General features: G+C 39.7%; 1 protein-coding gene across 6 annotated transcripts in view; it reads left to right on the forward strand.

Moving 5' to 3' along the window:
* Positions 1-24551, forward strand: part of ntng1a (netrin g1a) — a 343888-nt gene that overhangs the window by 14389 nt on the left and 304948 nt on the right. For 5 of the 6 annotated variants that reach the window (XM_057823738.1, XM_057823740.1, XM_057823741.1 and 2 more), the window contains exon 1: positions 13917-14453. The gene's annotated coding sequence lies outside the window, so the exon portion shown is untranslated. Of the gene's footprint in view, positions 1-12929; positions 13050-13916; positions 14454-24551 lie in introns of those variants that run through there. The other variant, XM_057823739.1, reaches the window with a different exon arrangement.

Below are 24551 nucleotides of genomic sequence, written 5' to 3' on the forward strand. Positions count from 1 at the left end.
TAATGCTCAATTTCTCCCAGAAAATGATTGCAATTACAAATGTTTGGTAGTAATATCGTCATTGATTTTGCTTGCAATGAAAAAACACAAAAAAGAATGGGATCATTTTTTAAATCATTATCATTTTACACAAACTCCAAAAATGGGCCGGACAAAAGTAATGGTACCCTTTGAAAAATCACGTGATGCTTCTCTAATTTGTGTAATTAACAGCTCCTGTTACTTACCTGTGGCACATAACAAGTGTTGGCAATAACTAACTCACACGCGCAGCAAGTTAAAAAGGATTAAAGTGTACTCAATCTCTGTTCTGTGTCCTTGTGTGTACCATATTGAGCATGGAGAAAAGAAAGTTGACCAAAGAACTCTGAGGACTTGACAAGCAAAATTGTGAGGAAGCATGGGCAACCTCAAGGCTACAAGTCCATCTCCAAAGACCTGAATGTTCCTGTGTCTACCGTGCGCAGTGTCATCAATAAGTGTAAAGCCCATGGCAATGTGGCAAACATCCATAGATGTGGACGGAAAAGAAAAATTGACGACAGATTTCAATAAAAGATTGTGCGGATGGTGGATAAATAACCTCGATTAACATCCAAACAAGTTCAAATTTCCTGCAGTCCGAGGGTACAACAGTGTCAACCGTACTATCCGTCGGCGTCTGAATGAAAAGGGACTCTATGGTAGGATACCCAAGAAGACCCCACTTCTGACCCATAGACATAAAAAAGCCAGGCTGGAGTTTGCCAAAATTTACATGAGAAAGCTAAAAACGTTTAGAAAGAATATTCTCAGGTGAGATGAGACAAAAGTAGAGGCATCAACATAGAGTTTACAGTAAAAGAAATGAGGCCTTCAAAGAAAAGACCACGTCCCCACAGTCAAACATGGCGGGGGGTCCCTAATATTTTGGGGTTGCTTTGCTTCCTCTGGCACTGGACTGCTTGACCGTGTGCATGGCATCATGAAGTCTAAAGAGTAGCAACAAATTTGCAGCATAATATAGGGCCCGGTGTGAGAAAGCTGGCTCTCTCTCAGAGGTCATGGGTCTTACAGCAGGACAATGACCCAAAATACACTTCAAAAAGCACTATAAGAGGTTTGAGAAAAAGCACTGGAGACTTCTATCGTGGCCAGCAATGAGTCTGGACTTGAATTCCAGGGAACACCTGTTGAGAGATCTGAAAATGGCAGTTTGGAGAACAGACCCTTCAAATCCCAGAGACCTGGAGCAGTTGGCCGAAGACGAATGGTCTAAAATTCCAGCAGAGCATTGTAAGAATCTCATTGATGGATACTAAAAGCGGTTGTTCGCAGTTATTTTGTCGAAAGGTTGTGCTAACATGTATTAGGGTGTCAATACTTTTGTCCAGCCCATTTTTGGAGTTTTGTGTAAAATGATTATGATTTTTTTTTTTTTTCATTCTCTTTTGTGTTTTTTCATTGCAAGCAAAATAAATGAAGATATTACTACCAAAGCATTTGTAATTGTAATCATTTTCTGGGAGAAATTGAGCATTATTTGACAGAATTTCAGGGGTGCTAATACTTTTGGCCAGCACTGTAACACACAAAAAAACACAACAGGTTTTATGCATGCATTAGGCTACTGCGTTACACTTACTGAAACAAGGCATATGTGAGATTTTCATTCAAAATTGTACAGTATTTTTTTTCAATGATGTCTAAAATAACCGTTCACAAAAACACCAGTAACGCACACTTCCATCTCCTAATTTTGATTTCCTCTCATTTGCTCACATCTATATGCAAAACCACAATTTTACCTACTTAAGAACATACTATGTATGGTACATTAAAATTGTAGGGATTGTAGGGATTGACTGATAATTATTTTACTTAAGTAAATGAACAAAAATATACCGCTGGCCAAAAGTATTGGCACCCCTGCAATTCTGTCAGACAATGCTCAATTTCTCCCAGAAAACGATTGCAATTACAAATGCTTTTCTTCATTTATTTTGCTTGCAATGAAAAAACACAAAAGAGAATGAAAAAAATATATTATCATTTTACACAAAACTGCAAAAGGTGGCCTGACAAAAGTATTGGCACCCTATGCCTAATACTTGGTAGCACAACCTTTAGACAAAAATAACTGCGAACAACAACCGGTATCCATCAATGAGTTTATTACAATGCTCTGCTGGCATTTTAGACCATTGTTCTTTGGCCAACTGCTCCAGGTCTCTGAGATTTGAAGGATGCCTTCTCCAAACTGCCATTTTCAGATCTCTCCACAGGTGTTCTATGGGATTCATGTCTGGACTCATTGCTGGCCACTTTAGAAGTCTCCAGTGCTTTCTCTCAAACAATTTTCTAGTGCTTTTTGAAGTGTGTTTTGGGTCATTGTCCTGCTGGAAGACCCATGACCTCTGAGGGAGACCCAGCTTTCTCACACTGGGTCCTACATTATGCTGCAAAATATGTTGGTAGTCTTCAGACTTCATAATGCCATGCACACAGTCAAGCAGTCCAGTGCCAGAGGTAGCAAAGCAACCCCAAAATATCAGGGAACCTCTGCCATGTTTGACTGTGGGGACCGTGTTCTTTTGTTTGAAGGCCTCGTTTCTTTTCCTGTAAACTCTATGTTGATGCCTCTACTTTTGTCTCATCTGACCTGAGAATATTCTTCCAAAACGTTTTTAGCTTTCTCAGGTAGGTTTTGGTTATCTCCAGGCTTTGTTATGTCTCTGCATCAGAAGTGGAGTCTTCCTGGGTATCCTACCATCAGTGGCAGACTTGGAAATTTTGGGGCCTAAGGCGAACATATCCAGGGGCCTTCTTCATGGGTCAGGGGTTAAAAAAGTGAGAAGGGTGTGGAGGAAATATGTTCTGGTACACTAGGGCTGTCCTAAACGACAAATTTTCTCCTGATTAGTCAACTGACTAGTTTTACGATTAATCGACTAATCTAATAATTTTCTTTTTTTTTTTTTTTTTTTTTACTAATTTAGCAATGAAATTTTGTTGATGCTTATTAATTCACAAAACTATTTTGGAACACTTAAATTCTTTATTAGAGTCCAAATAATCATGTAAATAACAATAATAGATCACAAATAAACAATGAGGTTAAATGCTGGTAGCATTTACTAGTGCAAAAGAAAGGAAAGTAAACAGATTCAGAACACTGACTTTGCCTTTCCAACATTATTCAAAACAATTCTTTAAAAAATTCTAGCAATATTATTATAGTATACTACTATATATAATAGTAGTATAATAATTATTCATAGCCAATCATATTTGTCATGAAGAGTGTCATTTGAAACCTATTCTTAGTGTAGAATCTGTATTATGTAGTATTTACTCAACATATTATAATATTAATTCTGAAGTATGTGGGATTAACTCCAGAAATCATTATTTATATGACGAACATGACGTGCTTTTGCTGTTTACCAGCTGTTGAGTGTTATTGTATGACTTATTGGAACTGTACTACATTGTTTCGTCACAGGGTGTGCTGTCGTGTATTTTATGTTCGGTGTTAAGAAGATGAAGAAAGTTAAAAGAGGCATTAGAGGCCTGTTCTCAACTGCTCCCTCACTGCACTTTGGCTCTCATGGAAAACACGTTCGCTCATGTGTTCGAAATAAACGATAGCAGACGTGCAAAGTAGCAAGTGAGCTCTAAAAATAGCGAGTTTTGTGGCGTGAAAACTGCGGGAGAGCTAAGTGAAGCTGACGAACAGCTAAGCGGAGCTAAGCATGGTAAACGGCGCTAAATGAAGCTAAGCGACTGATACTTAGTCCGTCGTCGTGGAACAGTCCATTGTAGTTCGTGTGTGTGTGTGTGTGTGTGTGTGTGTGTGGGGGGGGGGGGGTAATATAAATGCAGCATTCAAATGGCTTTCTTTTTTGTTTTGTTATTTGTTTGTTTGGTATGCTGACATAATTATACATGACGAATAGTTGGGGGTGCTTCTGGCTCTGGTAGGGTTGCCACCTGTCCCTTAAAATAAGGAACAAGCCGAAATTGGGAATTAAATGTTGCGTTCCGTATTGAACTAATACGGAATATAAATACATAGATACATTTCTATGCATTTTAGGACTTTTTGGGATGTCCCTTTTTTTCTCTGCCTGTACAGCTTTGGGCGCGAGGGGGGCGTCCCGTATTTCTTATTTCTGAAAGGTGGCAACCCTAGGCTCCGGTGGCCCAAGCCGTTGCTCGTTGGGGCAAGGGCAGCTGGTTGGGGGCCCCCTACTGGTTGGGGGCCTAAGGCGATCGTCTACTTCGCCTGAATAGTAGATCCGCCTATGCCTACCATAGAGTCCCTTTTTATTCAGAGGCCGACGGATAGTACGGGTTGACACTGTTGTACCCTCGGACTGCAGGAAGCTTGAACTTGTTTGGTCGTTAGTCGAGGTTCTTTATCCACCATCCGCACAATCTTTCGTCGAAATCTCTCGTCAATTTTTCTTTTACGTCCACATCTAGGGAGGTTAGCCACAGTGCCATGGGTTTTACACTTATTGATGACACTGCACACGATAGACACAGGAACATTCAGGTCTTTGGAGATGGACTTGTTGCCTTGAGATTGCCCATGCTTCCTCAAAATTTTGCTTCTCAAGTCCACAGAGAGTTCTTTGGTCTTCTCTGTTTTCTTAATGCTCAATGTGGTACACACAAGGAAACAGGACAGAGGTTGACTCAACTTTAATCCATTTTAACTGGTTGTGGTTTAGTTATTGCCACCACCTGTTATGTGCCACAGGTAAGTAACAGGTGATGTTAATTACGCAAATTAGAGAAGCATCACATCATTTTTCAAAGGTGCCAATAATTTTGTCCTGCCCATTTTTGGAGTTTTGTGAAAATTAATAAAGATTTTTTTCCACCTCCAATTCTCTTTTGTGTTTTTTCTTTGCAAGTAAAATAAATGGAGATATTACAACCAAACCATTTTTAATTGCAATCATTTTATGGGAGAAATTGAGCATTTTCTGACAGAATTGCAGTGCCAATACTTTTGGCCACCAGGTGGTCAATTTCTTGTTCACCTCCCTAATCTTGCTTGTACAGGTGTTGCTGCCTTTAGTCCTCCATTACGGTGTAGTTGCACGGGGCTTATCGATTGTGGCGGAGGCATGAAAACGAAACTGTCCTTTCACATTGAGAAAATAAGTATCGTGTAAAGCAGGCAACAATTTGCAAAGTAGTGGAGCAAAAAGTACAGATACGTGCTGTAGAATCTCGTGAGGTAAAAGTAAAAAGTACCGCTTCATATTTGTACTCAAGTAAAGTACAGATACACAAAATGTACTTAAGTACATTGACAAAGCACTTTTATTTCTTTACATTCCACCACTGTAAGAAGTACATTTTTCTCCAAAAAATTGTTTAAGTAAATACAACGGAGTTGATGTAACATGTTACTACCCACCTCTGGTCTTAGCATATATACAGTAGTTATTTTTGTTGAGGTGAGGTATTTTAATCTTTTAATAGTGTCTAACACCGATTCATGTGCCGGCCACATGTTGCTTAAAGGTTCAACTCTTGTATCAAAGAAAATAACTGAGGATTTACCACAACAGTTTTCTTTAGTTTGTGTTGAGAGAACATTTCAGACTGTGCCATTGTATTTTAGTCTGGACCTAAACTGTCTCTTTGTTAGCTTACTGTCTTGCACCTCTTTCTTGTCACAGAGTGAATTAGAAAAAAGTGGTTCATGACAGGCATGCGGCCCTAAGGCTATGAGACAGACATAAAGAGAAAGATGGCTGCAAGGAGAGCTGTCTCCATCGTCCCCACCCTTGATGAGCTCAACAATAATGAACCAACAGTGATCATGCTTGTGTGCTTTATATCTGCTGCATTTGGTATTGCATTGATCCATGACAGGGATTAATTGCTATCAAAGCCCACTTTTACCTCGTATTGTCCCCGGATATACATATTTTTACTACGAAATGACACTGCTCAAAAATAAAAAATTGAACATCTGGCATTGGTTTACCTTTGAGGCCTCTTGGTGATACATTCTCTCTAAACTTTTGTGATTTGCTTTTTCAAAACCTCCACAACTTTTTTTTTTTTTTTTAAACCGGTACAGATATTAAAGGGAACCTCGAACTTAAAGACATGTCGGCTCAATTAAGCCACAATTGTTCTCTTTTACTAAAAATGTTATTAAAAACACACAAAATACTGTCATTGATTTATAAAAATCTCTAATATTTATTACCTGTTTTGACCTATGGAGGGTGCCATGTTTTATGCACACAATGGAAACTCGGGATGATGACGTAGTTCGTCACTGTCACTAACCGAACACTACCGGTGTTCTGCAATTCCCTCCTACGCGCACAACACATGCACGCATCGGTTCAAAGTGGCGAGTACTTACTATTTGGGTTTTTGTTGAATATTCTATGACCTTTCCATTGCCTCAAAATACTTTTTGCATGTGTTTCTCTCTCGTACTTTTAAGCATTGTGTTTTCTTGTGGTAGCTTTAAAGCAGATTGTTGATCAGTTGACCACATTACGCACGTGGCTTATTTAAACCACCCTTATTTCATATTACTAGGTTTAAGTATTTTCTTAAGACATCTTTAGTATGTTCTGTCTAGAAGGAATCTGACCTTCCAGCCAGATTGCCGGAATCACACCAGCCGAACACACACACCCGCGCTGGCGCCGCTCCAACGACCCGGGCCAGCGGAACACCAACAACCCGGCCTAAAGGCCAAACTCCGCACGTTCACTTTTGTCTTAACCCCTTGTACCTACTCAATTTTGAAAGCTGTAAGAAGGCTTCGAAGCACAAGTTGACAATTGATTCAGGTCGACTCAGGGTCAACATATCACAAGTCAACAAAAGGTTCCTGAGAAAAATGACCACCATTAGTTAGACATTTAGTCTTTTTGAAGGCAAGGCTCTCACGAGGCGAGCCGTGGGCAGGAAGAAGGCTGTGTTTGGGCGTTGTTTGGGATTATATTCTATTGCAGTTTGGGCTGTTTAGCTCGTGCGTCACAGTTGCTGAGTCACCGTTACTGAGGCAACCGGAGTGGGAGATTTTGCCTGCCTCAGCGTCAAAGGGGTGCTTGAAGTCTCATCAGTCGTGCTATCAGTTGAATATCGGGCCAGTGTTCCTTATAGGACAGGACGTCCCACCATTTGTTCTGGACTGTCCCGAAGAACTGATTGCGGGATTTGGTGTTGCAGACATGGGCTTGTAGATGTCTTGCCTATCACCTGGTTATCAGTGTCAATCTTGCTCGGTCAGCTGCATGATGCACGTGTTGGGCTTCTGTGATCAGAAGGCGTCATGTATCTCTTATGCCCTATGTCAAATATATTTTGCTTGTTTTCCTTAAACTATTATATAAATGCTACATTAGAGTAATATAAACAGTCAAACAGTAAATACGAGAAAAGATGCTATTCCCGGATTGTATTACTCTAACAAACTTAATTTAATCAAACAGTCGAACGGTGAATACGAGAAAACATACTATTCCCTTCAGTCTGTACGCAAACAAAACAAGCTGAAAGCGCACTGTAGTACTTTGGGTGTCAAATTCACATCTGGTAGATGTTTCGCCAGTGTAGCACATTTTGGCTGAACACCGGTTTTGTCCTCCTCTCTTGTCATCCCGTCTTTCCTGTTCATTTGCTTTTTCTGCCCATTTTGTGAAATATCGACAGTGCTGTCATACTCATTAATGTTCTTATTGGTTTCAAATTGAACTAGCTGAACAGATGACATTTTTATGTCGCTAGAGTCATATTCTGGAAGCCCGGCAGCATAACCCAGTGATGTCACTACCCTATGACGTCAGCAACAATGGCCACCTACTAGTTGAACTAATTTTACAAATTGTATCAAAATGAAAACATCAAGAGGGGTTTAATATTGAATTATTTTGACTCGAAATAACGTTTAACTTTTAAAAACTACAAGTCTTTCTATCCGTGGTTCCCTTTAAAGGTCTTCATATATTGTTTGTACAAGTAATTTAATGTGCTGTTTATTTGTTGTAAAACCCTATGTAACTTTAAACCAGGGGTGTCCAACTCATTTTAGTTCGCGGGCCACATTCATTGCAATTAGGCTAGGTTCATACCACAGGTCTTAATGCTCACTTCCGATTTTTTGTCATATCTGTTTTTTGTCGTGCCCATTCAGACTGCCCTTATCCATTGAGCCCGTTCAAGTACCACACATCTGCACTAATTCGCAGTCCTAGATGCGCTGAGCAAACTGACCTGCATGCGCAGGAGCATCAAAACACATGACTACACATGCTGGCTCAACGTCATTCAAGGGTGAGCAGACATAAATAATCCCTATAATAAATTATCTGGATTGATAGCATACATGCACTGTGCGGGCATGACGCACACACATTTTGACAGTTTGCCCCAACTCTCGTCCGTGTAAGCAATTTTGAAATATTGCTCCTTTAGCGCACAGAGAGAAAACCGAGCATTCTCAGGCCCTATTCTATTTTTTATGACTGTTGTCAAGCCCGCCTCTTCCCAAGCTAGGTGCTAACACTAATGCAAAGCGCCATCGCTCCCATAGCGCCTTGTCTCTCTTGCTATTTGCTGACGTAATTGCTGCATGAATTCCGATTTGGCCGACTTGACAATTCAGACCGCAGCCACATCCTGGAAAAAATGTGGCTCAGGTCGGATTTTAACCACATACAAAAGTGATCTAGATCGAATATGAAATGGTCCGTTTTTATGTGACTTTTCCCGTTCAGACCATCAAGTTAATTCCTCACTCGAGTCGGAAAAACACGAAAAAATCGGATTTGTGCATTACAACCTGTGGTATGAACCTAGCCAAAGATCTCTTGTGGGCGGGATTACTTTATTTTCGGCAAAAAAACAGCACTGTAAAAAAAAAGTTTGCATTTAAGATAACGGACTTTTGCTACGTAAGTTAGCCAATTGTTTTGTTGTTGTACTTAGATCCTCATTTATTTACACCGTTTGAGGCTCAGCTCAGTTATTTTAATATTTTATGTTCCTTGCCCGATTATTCAATTATTTGAACTAACTAGTTCATTGATTGAGCGACTACTAAAATAATTGATAGCTGCTGTCCTACATTTAGAGCCGTCGAAAGCACTGAAAAATGACCATTCACAGCCAGTCCTTCAAGTTGACGTGAATGGAAGCCATTTTGGGTTACAGGTCACTTCCTGTACATGTTGGGGTATCTCAGGGCCAATTCCTGTACATTTTGGATCATATTCTGTTGATTTTAGGGCATTTCCAGATACTTCCTATTCATTCTGGGTCAATTCCTAGACATATTGGAGCATCTCAGGGCCATTTCCTGTATATTTGGGTACAGAATACTACGTAATTTTTCAGACTATAAATCGCACCAGAGTATAAGTCGCATTTTTGGGGTAAAGCTACTTGATACAATCCAACACATAGAACAGATATGTCATCTTGAAAGGCAATTCAATATAAAAATACAATAGAGAACAACATGCTGAATAAGTGTACAGTATGATAATGTTACATGATGCATGAACAACAAAATGCGAATATATTGTCCAGGATGCTACGGCTCGGTCCTGGCTATACGGCGAGCTAAACTCCCTAATGACGATGCTGGATGTCCATATAATTTGCTGACTTTATTTTGGCCGTCGTTATGACACTATCATTTGAAGGGTGAAACTAAAAATAGAAATTATTCAAATCAATTTTGTCCTCGAGACTAAACAGGTTCGCATCAACGTAAATAAATGATAATTAGCTGCTATTACAGCAATGACACAAACTGTTAGCATGCGTTCGCTAGCATTAGAACATCGTTCAAACAACCACACAACTGGTTCTAAGTGTCCGATCGTGGGTGGAAAACAAACAACAACAACAGAAAAGACACACAGGCATTGCCTCTGTAGAAATATTTTACAATCATAAACAATGAACATAGTTTCGGAGCCGTGTTTCTCTCTCTCTCTCTCTCTCTCTCTCTCTCTCTCTCTCTCTCTCTCTCTCTCTCTCTCTCTCTCGCCCACTCGCTCAGGCGCTGCGTAGCTGTCCGACTTCTTCTGGCATGTGAGCGCTCCTCTTCGCGTAAACAGGTGTGAGTGCGCCCCCACTTGGGCGTGAAAGCGCCACAAACTAAAAGCATGCATTTCAATATAAAAAAGTCAATAATACAATTGAACACACATTGCCAAAGGCAGAACGCAAACGTGGCCAAGGCTATTAAGAGTTATTCAGATAACTATAGCATAAAGAACATGCTAACAGGTTTACCAAACTATCAGTGTCTTTCCAAAACACCAAAATAATGTGTGAAATTATATCATAATGAGTTAATAATTTCACACATAAGTCGCTCCTGAGTATAAGTCGCACCCCCAGCCAAACTATGAAAAAAAACTGCGACATATAGTCCGAAAAATACGGCACACTCATCAAATGGGCCAAATCAATTATATTAAAAGTAAACTAATGAAAATTGCTGCTGTAGTTTCATTCTTTTAGTAAGCCATGTAACTTACTACGATCCAGGGTTTTGAACAGGCGTGATACTGATGTGTGGCCCAGTGGTAAACGTCTGATGTTGCTCACCGTGGTCCGCAGTTTGCTCAGGGAGCTTGTGTGTCTGCTCAGACACATAAAAAATTGAAGGGAACATTGCATCCAAGCGGTCCATTTCATTCAGGAGCATAAAACACTGTGGAAAAAAAAAAAAAAAACATACTTTTTGGTGTTATACACACTTTAAGGGACGCAAAGTTCCTCAGTTACCTCTCGCGAGTGCCACAGTCTGTCACAATGATGTATCACACATGCATATAGGGCAATTTTGAAATTTGGCCAAATTGGTGGTCTCAGAGCGGAACTTCAAGTCAACTGAGGGGCCGTTTACATGGTGACTCTCCGAGAATACGAAAAATTTCAAATTTGCATTTGCATTTGCATTTGCGTCTCCATTTGAACAATGTCGCAATTCCACATGAAAACGATGTAGTATTCATGCCAGGCCCTAGGGGGCAGTGCCGATTTACAGGGCAACAGAGAATGATGCACTTTGACCCCACCAAGCTCCCTCAGCCCGGAAAAAATATGCCCACCCACTCGAAGCAATGTCATTTTTCTTTTGTTCAAAAAGGCACAAAAATTGAAACGTTCAACATATTTGATTTAGAAATATTATTAAAACAGTGAATTAAATCCGACATTCCGCCATATTTGCTGATTTTAATGTTTAGTAGCACCGCTGCGCATGCCCAATGTGACGTGTACGAGTGCTGACGTTAACGGCGCGGTCTCGCGCCGCAGGAGCCTTTGATATGCATACCGAGGAAGCCCCCCTCAACCCCCCGCAATCGGATTCTTCCACTTTGGAGGCAGGATTCAGAATTTTTCGTCTTCGCCGACACCATTTGCACGCGAGGCGAGTCTGCTACTCAGTCATTGCGTCTTTGTGTCGCAGAGTCACCATGTAAACTGCCCGAGTGTTTTCCGCCGTATACATATAAGGGTTTCATTAATTTAATTTATTTATTTATTTATTTTAAACAAATCAAAGTTCCAGCATCATCACCTTGTCAAGAGTCAAGAATCTGCATTGGACAAGGTGTCAAGAGTCAATAATCTGCATTGGACAGGGTGATGATGCAGGAACTTTTGTTTGGTGCTGTTCCAGTGAGATTTAAAAAGATGACTGCCTGAAGAAAACATCAAAGTTCCCTCAGTCCTTGATGATATGGGGCTGCATGTCAGGCAAAGGCACTTTGGAGATGGCTGTGGTTAAACCTTCAATAAATGCACAAGTTTACATTGAAATTTCAGACAGTTTTCTAATCCCTTCAATTGAAAATATGTTTGTCATTTTCCAAGAGGACAATGCATCATGCCACAGAGCTAAAACTGTTAAAGCATTCCTTGGAGAAAGACTCATCCAGTCAATGTCATGACCTGCAAATAGCCCAGATCTCAACCACATTGAAAACCTGTGGTGGAAATTGAAAAAAATGGTCCACAGCAAAGCTCCGACCTGCAAGGATGATCCGGCAACTGCAATCAAAGAGAGTTGGACCCAAATTGATGAAGAATACTCAGTTCATACTCAAGTCCATGCTTCAGAGACTTCAAGCTGTCATAAAAGCCAGAGGTGGTGCTACTAATAAAGATGTGTTTTGATTGTTATTTCTTTGTTTGTCATGATTCCATATTTTTTTCCTCAGAATGGAGTGATTCCATATATATTTCCCTGCACTTGCTCTATTAAAGTAACATTTACTGACCACCACAATGTTTTTTAAATTCATTTCTTTTAGTGTTTCTGAATGCTAAAGAATTGCGCTTTTGAACTAATTAATTATTTTTTTTTCAAGCTTTTTATCTGAGTTTGTTCCACATGATAAAATGTCTGAGTGAGTGCTCGTCCCAGACTGGTGATTCCATACTTTTTGTTAGAGGTTGTATATTCCCATACTATGACTGTGCAAAGATAAGAATGAATACATATATTGTTCTTCCTCATCTTATTTTCTTACTGTTGAAACACCTTCATGCATTCTTGCCACATAAGATGCTGTCTGACTTGCATGTGCGAGTGATATTGGGGGGAAAACTGTCATATATTCCTCGCTTTATCCAAACTTGTGACACGCTGATGCCTGATGCCGCGACATCTTTGATGAATAAAACAAGTGCAGTTCAAGGTGGTGGCTTCCAGCAGCTGCTGTCTGCAAAGAAATCAACTGGAGCTGTCAAAGGCTCACAATGTCTGGATGCGTGCAGCCACTCGGCTCGCTCGCTCTTCGCCTCTGACGACTCGAGCCCCCCCGAACAGAGCCACTTGGAATGTTTGCATCCGGCAGCCTCTACATTTCTGCAAACTTTTAAACATTTACACTGCTTGTGGGACCCTTCAAAGCTGTTTTTCTCTCCAGCCGAGAGCGCGAGGACGGACGCGAACTGGTGGCACCTGGTTGACATGTCCCTTCTTAAAGCGGATTTAAGCGGCTGCAACAGGCGGCATGGACGGTTTTCCACGACGCTGTGAGATAAAGGTGAGAAACTATCACGCTGCGCATTTTGTCGACATGCTTTAGTGTATTTGGATGTTGGTAAACTTTTAATGCGCGCCAAAATGATTGCAAGTCGCGTGCTCAGGTGTCTATTTATTTTTAAAAAATAAATAAATAAATAAATAATAATAATAATAATAAAACCACTTCTTAACATTTCTTTATTTAATATGTTCTTTAATTACTGGTCAAATTAAGATTTTTGTATCGGAAAAAATAAGTATTATATGTTTTTTGTGGTGGTACAAATATGATCTCGCATGGAATTATTTTTTGCACTATATAATAATAATATTTATGGGTAAATTAAATTTGCACATTAAAACAAATGTGTATCGATCTTAACTGTTGGCTAAATTTTCCCCCACCCATCCTTTCTGATGCTGATGATGACAAAATAATACGCTGCAAGGTTAATGTTGAGTGTCATGACCTCACTTATTTTTTTTGTTCATGTTGTGGTAACTCTTTGAAAATTACCCACTTTCTAGATTAAACACAAATTATTTTCTAATTTAATGAGTTCATCCATGTCCTCATCACACCGTATTATAGTAACTTTAATAGTGCAATCGTTGACTAAAGGTTATCCCCTAATTTAGCCATTAAGATGTCACTGTAATTATGGAGTGCTGCACAATGGTTTTCATATATTGTATATTTTCGTCTATATTTTATTACATTTTCCCCAAAAATAATTAACGTTTTGTCATGTTTAAATTATACTCGAGTATGCATATTCCACTTTTTTCCCCTCCTTTCAACTGGATGCTAAAGAGGATGTGCGTGTGGGTGGATGCATACTTAGGTGGGGAGAATGTTTGTCGCGGTGAAGAAGGGCAGGTTGGGTAGGGAGGAGAGAGACCACCCATAGGTGCGCGTGGAGGAGTTGCAAAGCTGAGCGTGCGCCCGGGAGCGCATCATCTTCGCCGCCACCACATCTCGCGCAGTCAGCGCTAAGTGAAGGGGTAGTGATGGGCTTCTAAGAGACAAGAGCCGTGGACATTGAAGTTTGTCAGTGTTTCACCTCGATCCGCGATGGACTGACTCTCACATCGGACTATGATGGACACTTTGGCGTCGGAGCTCGAGTCCAGAAGTGCTCCGGTTTGCATGACGCACTGTGCTGAGCGAGCCCCCAGGACGGCAATCAGTCATTTGTGTTCATGTGGCAGGACAATCCTCTTGATCGTCTAAATAGAGCAATGGTGGTGTGCGCAGCGAGCCCTCTGAGACTAACGTGCGCACTCATCACATTCCGGTTCGTGCAAGAGCGCGTCTTAAAACGCTTCATTCTTCATTCATGATCATTCTGTGGCAGCTCCGAACTTGTTGATGTGCGCGGGGGATCTTGGAGCACATGTGCACAAGTGGACTTCATCGCTTGTAAGTTAATTTAATTGTTAAGTTTACTTCGCGTGTGGGTGTTAAAGTTGTTGAGGTAAAGTGTTAATGCATGGATGAAATTTTATTCTCGTTTAGGATTATCAATATGGGATGCTTATTAAACGGTTAATGTAGTTTTTAGGCTTTCTTGCAAGATAACGTCTAGAAAAAGTGAATTTAAATATGTTTAGTGGCGCCCCCTTGTGGAAGTCGTTGTCGTTTTCGTCATCTATCAAGCATAATTGCATGTGTCTCTTCTGGAGCCGCCCGGTATGGTATTAATTTGACATCATTTGAGCTGCCAATTATGGTTAGACTTCCCCTGGTACATTTTAAACAGGTGCTTGAGTTTCTAATTTCATTCAAATATATGTTTGACAGTACTTTAAATGAGCCCTTCCAGGGCTAGTTTGGGGCTGGATGTGCCTGATGGTATTCGTGAAATGACCTTCACCTAACTTGTGTTGGATTATACTGAGCAATTAGAAATTTAGGTGGATAATTGTTGATGATTGCTTCAAAATTAAGGCTCAGTAAAAGCAACATTCAGCTACACTCCTAGTAGTTGTAGTAGTGGTTTAAAAATAGCCCCATTATATTCCACTCTGAAATCAGGAGTCTGTATACCACATTTTCAATTGTTTAATAAATTCATTTTTCTCTCGGGATGCTCAAGTTGTTTTAAAATTATGCTAAGTTGAGGCTGTGACAAACTGTGATTCTTAATTTGGAAAGTGAAGAGTCTAAACACTCCAGATAAAAAGAAATGATGAACCTAAATTGCCTTTCTGTCAAGTAATTTTGCTCTACAATTTGCTCTCTACCCTCATCTTTTTCTGGCTTCTTGGCAGTATTTTCTGCTTGTCACAAGCTACTTCAGTGCGCATCTTCCTTACAGCTAAAGTGGGCATGTTTGAGTATCCAGGCATGTCACTGTGGTTGCAGAGTAATGTGCATGCCGCCTTTTAGGAAAAGTGTCTTTAATTATGCATTAGGTGTTCCTGTGTCGCAAAGAGAGTGATGCTGGGTGGTGTGTAGGGTAGGGTGGGGGAGGTCTCGCCCTCTCATAAGGTGCCTGCACACCGCCACTTGTGCGTGGCGCGGGAGTAACTGATGCCTGAGGGTTTTTTCCTCAAACTTGGGGGAGCATCTCCACGCTATCCAGTCAAAATTGCTGCTCCTGCACAAACAGAGTGCATGTGTCAGACCGGACCACTCAAGGGAGGACGGCCATGTGTTTAGGATAAAAAAAAAAAAAGTGTTGAATAGAGTATTGTGGCAGATGGAGGCCAGTGGAGGCAAGTGAAGCGTATCCTTAGCAGTCACACATTGATTGCTTTCAAAGACCTCAGACATGGAGTTGAACTTGATTTGAGGTTTGTGTGGAAGTGTCCTATAAATAAACATTGTAACACCAACAACAGAAATAGACACTGCCAAAGTAATAGTGTATCTATACATACAAGTATACTGACTATCAATGCTAATGCAATAACTTTATTGATTAAATTACAGTATAACCGCTTGAAGGGAATTAATGCGGTAAAGCTCACAAGTGCACTTAAATTGCTGCAAAAATGGATTAAGATGAACTTCTAGGCAGAAATATTTTATTTAAAAGTTGCTTAATTGCCAGTTGTAGAAATGTGTGCATTTTGTAGAGGCAAATTTTAAAATATGTCTCAGAGTAAAGCACCTTATTGAAGTTACCTCCACGGGACACTGCTGGAGTGTGATGGTCATAGGCGGATATTAAACCCTTGAGTGAGAAGGAAAACGATTCCGTAATGTATATAGGAAAGAACTGTCACTCAATTAACATAGTTGAAGGGATTATTTGAGTAGGATCAGGAAATTCCAATTAAAATAATCTCTAGATAGGAATCCTGGTGTAAATAATACATACTTTGTACGACACCAAAAGTACTTTGAGGTAAACAAAATGCAATAATTTGCATTCATAGAATAGTTTGGATGAATTACGTTAACAGATTATTTATCGAATTAATTATTTATTTATTTATTTATTATTTAATTAATTTTTATAATGTACAATAGAATTAGTGAGAATGCCTTAGCACAATGACAAGGACAAAAATAAACAGTGACGGAACCTGACCTTTTAGCCAGATTGCCAGAATCACGACAGCCGAATCGACGGACCCTCGCTGGCGCAGCTCCAACGACCCGGGCTGGCGAAACCTGACAACCCGGCCAAAAGGCTGAACTCTGCGCGTTCACTTTAGACTTACTGACTCCATTTTGAAAGCTGGAAAAAGGCTTCGAAACACTAGTTGACAATTTATGCAGGTCGACAGCGATCAAACGGCAAGGCCAACAGCAAGTAGGTCCCAGACAGAGAGGCAATTCTGAATCCAGGGTCAGTAAAACAACGAGCAGATCGGAATGTCCCAAAGAGGCGACAGTTGTTAGCTGAACGTACAGTCTTTTTGAAGTCTGCGGTACGGTGGGCCGGACGAAGGGTGTGCCCGGGTGTTGTTTAGGATAATTCTGTTGCAGATTTGGGCGGTCAAGTTCATGCGTCACTGTTCGTTGCTGGGTCATGGTTACCAGGCAACCGAGGTGGGAGGTTCGGTGCGCCTCACCGTCTGAGAGGTGCCGACAGGGCCGTTCCTGACCAATTTGGTCAGGAAGGTATTTATTTAATTAACCTTGGCACTTTAAGGCAGGGCAAATTTATTTGAAAAGCACAATTTAACACAAGGTAAAAGTGGTTCACGTCACATGAAAATAAGCAAGACAATTTTAGTCTCCCATACACTTTGTCCAAATTTCTCTAAAATTGGAGGGGGAGTAAATTTAACTGAAACTAATCCACAGCTAGCTGAATACTGAAAATATTTCTAAAACAACAGCCTGGCTAATGATACAGTAGAATTTTGCTTTAGCAATAAGTCATATAAACTCTATGTAAATAACCGCTAGCTTGCAGTTGCGCTAAGTCTATGTGCTTATGCTGTTGAAAAAAATCATCACAACAAACCTCTGTTTTTCTTCACGTCTTTGCTGTCTTCTGTCTTTTTCTTCTGACCCAAAGGGCTTTTGTCTTTTCATGAAGTTGACTTGTCACCGTAACGTCGCTCAATTGCGGAGGGTAAAAATAGCACCTTCAGGTCGCCATTGTCTGCTGGGTGGTGAGACTAGGGTCCGTGGTGAAATTATCGCATCACAGGAAAAAGTGAAATGGGCAGAAGGCACACTAGAAAAATGATTTCATTATTATTTAAAGACTTATTATGAACGGTTTTGTTGTTCTTTTGTTTTATTGTTTTGTATAATTTTTTGAATACTGCTTTCATCAAATATTATTTGAATATTTTTCTTGACGCCTTTTTGGACCCTTGAGCGCCCTTAGGCGGTTGCCTAAATCACCTTATGGGCGGCACGGGTCTGGGCGCCGAGCTATCAAACTTGTTTTTGTTATCGGGTGTTGTGGTAGTACACGACGTCCCGTCATTTGTTTTGGACTGTCCTGAAGAGCTGATTGCGGGATTTGGTGTTGCAGACGTGGGCTTGTAGATGATTTTTGCCTATCAGCGTCAATCTTGGTCAGTCAGCTGCATGACATACGCGTTGGGCTTCCTTGGTCAGAAGGCGTCATGTAACTCTTATGTCCTATGTCAAATATATTCTGCTTGTTTTCCTTAAACTATGATATAAATGCTATTTATTTTATATTGGGTATGTTCGAGTAACACAAACAGTCGAACGGTGAATACAAGAAAAGATACTATTCCCTTCAATAGCATTAGTGCCACTGCTTATCTTTCAGCATACACATCATAACAACAGTAGTGGGCATTACCTCCGTGAAGTTGGACCCCCATCAGATGCAAATCGATATAAAATTATGTCAATCGTTTGTGCTCGTTTGTACTGTAAAAAGTTTCATTTGTGCTGCTATCGTTTCTAAGATATTTACAGTTCTTTTATACTTCAATCTGAGGTCAACCAGCCCCCATTTTGATTAAAAATGGCTAAAAATGGTGTCAATCATTTATGCTTCATTTGCACTGGTTTACGCTGTAAAAAGTGTCGTTTGTGCTGCCATCGTTTTTGAGATATTGATTTCGATTTTGATTGTTTTTGGCAGCCCTATTAATTTTTGTCTTAGTCTATTGCATGAAGTCAGTCATATTTTAGTCATTTTAAAATGTGTTCGTCTGGTTTCAGTCAACGAAATCTCATACAAATTTCCTCTAGTTTTAGCCGACAGTTACTCGAAATGTTTTTGTCTCTAAAATTCAAATGTTTTAGTCCCAAAATAAATCAAGGTTTCCAACAACAACAATTTAGAATGAACATAGACGAACACGTATTGTAGCGTCTACAAGGACAAAGCCAACTTTTTGATGATAATACACTTAAAAGTGGGACATTATTTTCAATTAAACCTACGTAAAAGCCATGAACTGTATGTAAAAAAAAGTCATCCTCTAGACTCACTGACCAGAAAAACCAAGTGGCTCTGCTTTAGACTGGCCAGTGTTTTAAGAGGACGCTCGCCATTCTGAAGCTAATGCTAATAATAATGTGAATGTTATGCTAACTCAAGGATTACATTTAGCATTTGATGATCACTCAGCACAGACCTTAAAAGGCTAAAGCAACATTGCATATTTGCTCTTGCCAAGATAAAAAAAAAAAAAAAAAAAATTACCATGTTTCCAAACAAGCAAGATGGATCACAGCCTATCTTGAGACACATCCTAAACTCCAGTGAGGAGGGAGAGGCACAGCACATCTCACATGAGTGACACGATCCAAACACTGCCATGATGCAAGCTGATGTACAATATGAAAACGTCACGCATTATGAACATACAACAGAAACGACGTCGCATTCACGTCTCGTTGTCCTTTTGTTTTAGTCTCCCAAGCCACGTTTTTAGCTCGTCATTGTCACGTCATTGTCATGAAAAAATTAGTCGACAAAATATTTTTGTTATTGTCATTGTTGACAAAAACATCAGTGATTTCGAGTCATGATGCCACCCAGCCCCTCATTTATTACAAAATGGACCCGAAATGATGCCATTTTTTAGTGCTAGATTTGTGCTTGTTTGGCTGTAAATTTTGTTTCTTTGTGCCGCTATCATTTTAGATATTAATTTCGAGTGATGACGTCAAGCGTAGCCCCTCCATCGCAGCTGACCAACTCTCTCAATAGAAGAGCTGTGTCCCAACAACTAGCGCAAACGTAGCACAAACGAACGGCACCCCTTCGGGTCCATTTTGCTGTAAATGGGGGGGCTGCGAGTCACATCTTCACTCGAAATTAATATCTCAACACCATATTTACTGCAAAATGGAGCCAAAGGGGTGCCATTTCTTTGTGCTACGTTTACGCTAGTTGTTGGGACACAGCTCTTCTATTGAGAGAGTTGGTACACTACGTCAGCCGCTGGAGTTGGATACGGAAAAGCTACGAGTGACGTCATCTCAATATCTATAAAACAATAGCAGCAGAAATGAATTGTTTAGTGCACAAACAATTGACACCATAGTTACCATTTTTAATCAAAATGGGGGGGCTGGTTGACCTCAGATAAACCTATTAAAACAATAATATTAATATAATCAATAATAAAAACATAATAATAACTCAAAAACAATAGCAGCACAAACAAAAGAACATTTTCAGCACAAACGAATGATTAAATTTTTCTATAAACTTGCGTCTGATGGCGGGCCAACTTCATAGAGGTCTGTGAATTCCTTTACTCATGTTCGTGTGTGTGTGTGTGTGGAGCAAGTGCTCGACTTTCATCATCCCCACAAAACCAACACCATCATAGCCTTTTTTTGCTTTTCAAGGTGGAGGGTCCTCTGAAATATGTGACACTAAAACCCAATTAGGATTCTTTCAGTGTGTGCTTTAACGAGAGCTCTTACAACAATATTATATCACAGCTTGAAAAGAAGCCTGAAAAGTGTTGTATAGCCTACCTCTCAATCACCTAGCTAACTTCTCAGCCACTTAAACAGCTGTCAGCACTGCACCCATTTGCCATGGGTAGACATGATTAAAAGTTCATAAGGCAGCCACTTGTAGGCGCCGACAGTTTTAAAAGTGGAAACGTGATGAGCTGACGTTATAGCAAGCCCTGGGCATGCATTATACGTGTGTTCCAAGGGAACGCATGACTGTCATGTTTGCTGGGCCAAGCTCTACTCTTTCCACTTTTATTCATGAGAACTGTTTGCAGGTTATTAACAACTAAGATGAGAGGATGAATCTGGTGAGTGGAGCAGACGGAAGCGTCTCCCCTTATCCATCTTTCATCTACCTCTGACTGTCTGCCCTCCTGTCTTTCTGCCCTTCCCTCTCCCGTGTTTCTCCTTTTGTGAGGCACTGGTGGAGAATATGAAACAGGAAGAGGCAGGAAAGATGAAAGTAAAAGAGGCAGGACAGAAGCTGTGTCAGAAATTGCCCTTGAAAGTGCATAAAATGCGTGAAATTAAAAATAAGGTAGGGATACATCCCTCGTATCGGTGCTTTAGCTAAATAATTCCAGTTTAGTTTGTCCTGAACCTGTCCTTTGGGATCTGAAGTTGACTAGTTTTTGAATTATTGGGCATTACTAATTTGTTTAATCGTGAATTGATATTGCAGCACTCCTTTTCAGCCACTCTGAATGATTTATAGCACACTCAGTGGGATGCAATGCACAGTTTCCCGGGATAGGTTCTGAGACTATGATCACATTTAAAAAAAAAAAAAAAAAAAAAAAAAAAGGTAGACCTCACTGGCATATCGCAAGCAACACGTCACTTTTACTATTTACCGTAGTGGCCCGAATATAAGACGATGTTTTTCGCATTGAAATAAAACTGAAAAAGTGGGAGTCATCTTATATCTAGACATTATACCCATTCACGACGCTAGATGGCGCCAGATATCATTGAAGCAAATGCTGAACTTGAGGTTTCGTCATGACAGATCTCAGCTACTCTCAAGTTTAACCAGTTTGCATTATTTTATTGCAGTGTTTTTCCTGATTCAGATTTGTTTCAAGACTACAGCTACAGTTAGACCTCACTTTGATGGTTAATGCAGTTATTGCAATTTTGTAGTTTTATCACAAGATTGGTTTATTTACATTTCAATAACCAGAAGCCATTCATTTACAAATGTGATTGCACTTTAGTTTACCTTTTTAAATGTTCAGATATTAAAATTTGAATGGGGCAAAATAACATGCATTTTCTCTCAAATATATTGTTATAATCATTTGTTTCAGGTGTACTGTAATTATTTTCTGTATAAAAATTAATTTGGTGTTCAAAAAATGTTTTTTCAAATTTGAGTCTTGAAAAAGAGGGGGTCGTCTTATAATCAGGGCCAATACGGTAATATTCATGACGTTAGCAATTGTGGCTAGGCGGGTCAACCTCCCGTTTGTCCCGAATAGTAAATAAATGGAAATAGTGTACGAAGGAGATGTTTACTGAGCTAAACCTACCATTCTGTCCGAAAATGATGTCCTGGTGCCAAATTCACTGGTAAAGATGTGGAAGAACATACAAATGTTCAATTTAAGAGGTGGCTTGAGTGTTGAGGGCTGAAAAAGACAGTAAAAAGAGCTGACCTGATCCACAGTTAGCTTTTTTATCAACACATTTTTCTTGTGTGCATTGCCTCACATCATTGATATTCTCCTGTTTCAACAATCTATGTTTAACCACCATATGCCCTGTCCTTCTCTATATATTATATCCTCTGGTTGTCTTACTCCTCTCTACGACAGATTGGAGGCAATTTACAGCAGATATATAACTGCAGATATTTAACTATCTCTTTTCATGGGACAACACTGACAAAATGACACTTTGATACAATGAAAAGTAGTCTGTGTGCAGCTTATATAGTAGAGTAATTTATTTTCCCCTCAAAATAACTGAAAATATAGCCATTAATATCCAAACCCCTGGCAACAAAAGTGAGTGCATCCTAAATGTCCAAATTGAGTACTGCTAGTCATTTTCCCTCCAAAATGTCATGTGACTCATTACAGGAGTGCTGTCAACATTGCTGCAGAGATTGAAGAGGTGGGGGGTCGGCCTGTTAGTGCTCAGACCATACGCCGCACTCTTAATCAAATTGGTGTGCATGGCTGTCACCCCAGGAGGTAGCGTCTTCTGAAGACGGTACACAAGAAAGCCCGCCCGTCTCATCAGACCATAGGACATGGTTCCAGTAATCCATGTGCCTTGTTGACCGATCTTCAGCAAACTGTTTGCGGGCTTTCTTGTGTATCGTCTTCAGAAGGGGCTTCATTGGACGTACATGGCTGTCAATGGCACCACCTTACTTGGGGGCCAATTGAATGTCAATGGACTGTAAGCAAGTTTTTGGTCAAAAATCACAACCACCCATGTTTTTCTGCCGTTGAGAATGAAGAGGAATCTTTGGTCATTATAAATAATTAGAACGACATGCAGTACATGACAATGGCATCCCATTAGAAACGAATGGGAACGTTTTTGGCAAATTTTGGGGGAGCCATAGGTTTTTGGCACATTCTGTATGCAACTTTTATGCCCCTTAGCTTCCTAAATTCTTAAAAGTATGAAATATGTGAATTGAATAAAAATTGTAGGACTAGATACATTTTGAAAAAAAAAATGAGAGTGGAATCATTTGAAAGATTACCTGCGTCGCACGAGAATTCAGGTCATTTCAGTATTTTAATGGTGTCGATGGTCCAATTGGTTTGGGCTGTGTGGCGCGCCGAAGAAACAACATTCAAGGAATAACATCCTGTAGATGGTTGCTTTTGCATTACATGCAAAGCTACTATCAAATATTCTTTTCGGACAATGTTATATTTGCTGATGTTACAAAAGTCTGTCACAATTTGTTGTCAGTTTGATTTAAGTGCCATTTATCACAATTCTGTAGTTCACCTAAAGCAACATAAATAAAAAATAAAGGTTTACATTTTTAACAATTTTCTTGCTGCTATATTTCAGACATTTCAGTGGAAATTATAGTTGTGCGATCACGACTTTTTAACTGATATATTGTCCAATTCCAAAAACTGATACCGATAAATGCGGTCTTGGACTTAACATATAATAGCTAAATGTATTGTGATGACCAACTGGATGCTTTAAAAATGATAAATGTAACGACTTCAAGGTTTTCCAAATCAACATTCTGTGAAAAATAAGAGAAGAACTTCAACTGATGTTATGGAAAAAATGCCTATATTGCCCCATTATATTTACCGTTGAAATTAAAATAGTGTTAATAAGGTTTTTTGGGATCAAGTGCCAGTACAAAGTGCCAATTAGGCACTGCCATATGCATATTGGCCCAAAACTGAAACTGAAAAACCATTGTCGATCTTATTCGATATCATTTCAAAATGCATTTATCGACCGATATTATCAGCAACTCGATAATATCAGACATCTCTAATGAAAACTATGGTAAACAAATGGTTATCTAAAAGTTGACAATATCGATCGATTTTTGCGTTTCAATTTTGATTGGATCGTTGCGTAATCAATCGATGCATCGATCCTGATCAATGTATCGTTATAATCTCTACTTGGAGCTACTTGCATTTTCCAATTTTGGGTTATTGCTCTTATCTTTAAAAACATTCTTTTTTTAAACACTAAAACATGCCACAACATTAAGTTTAAAAAATATAAACAACTAGTTGAAATCTAATTCCAAGCAGGAAAGAGATCAGGGTTTGTCAAATTTTCTTCATCATATGAATCCCTTACTATAATTTATAATAATAATAATAATAATAATTATTATTATTATTATTTTATTTATATTACAATTAGAGGTCGACCGATATATTGGCCGGGCCGATATATGAACTTTTTTCCAACATCTGCCATCGGCCGAGAAACAAAGTAAATATGCTAATAAAAAACTATTTTGATCTGGCATCTGTGTTGGCAACTGTGGCCACCGCTGACTGACGGTACGACCCCAGAAAGACCCTGCAGCAGCTTGAAGGCAGGCCACTCCGCTTTCATGTTTTGTAAAGTTTGTAAGATTTTTTTATCTTGCATGAGAGAATATGCAATGTTGCTTTAGCCTTTAAA

Source organism: Corythoichthys intestinalis, chromosome 20, assembly GCF_030265065.1.
Source record: "Corythoichthys intestinalis isolate RoL2023-P3 chromosome 20, ASM3026506v1, whole genome shotgun sequence".
Lineage (NCBI taxonomy): Eukaryota > Metazoa > Chordata > Actinopteri > Syngnathiformes > Syngnathidae > Corythoichthys > Corythoichthys intestinalis.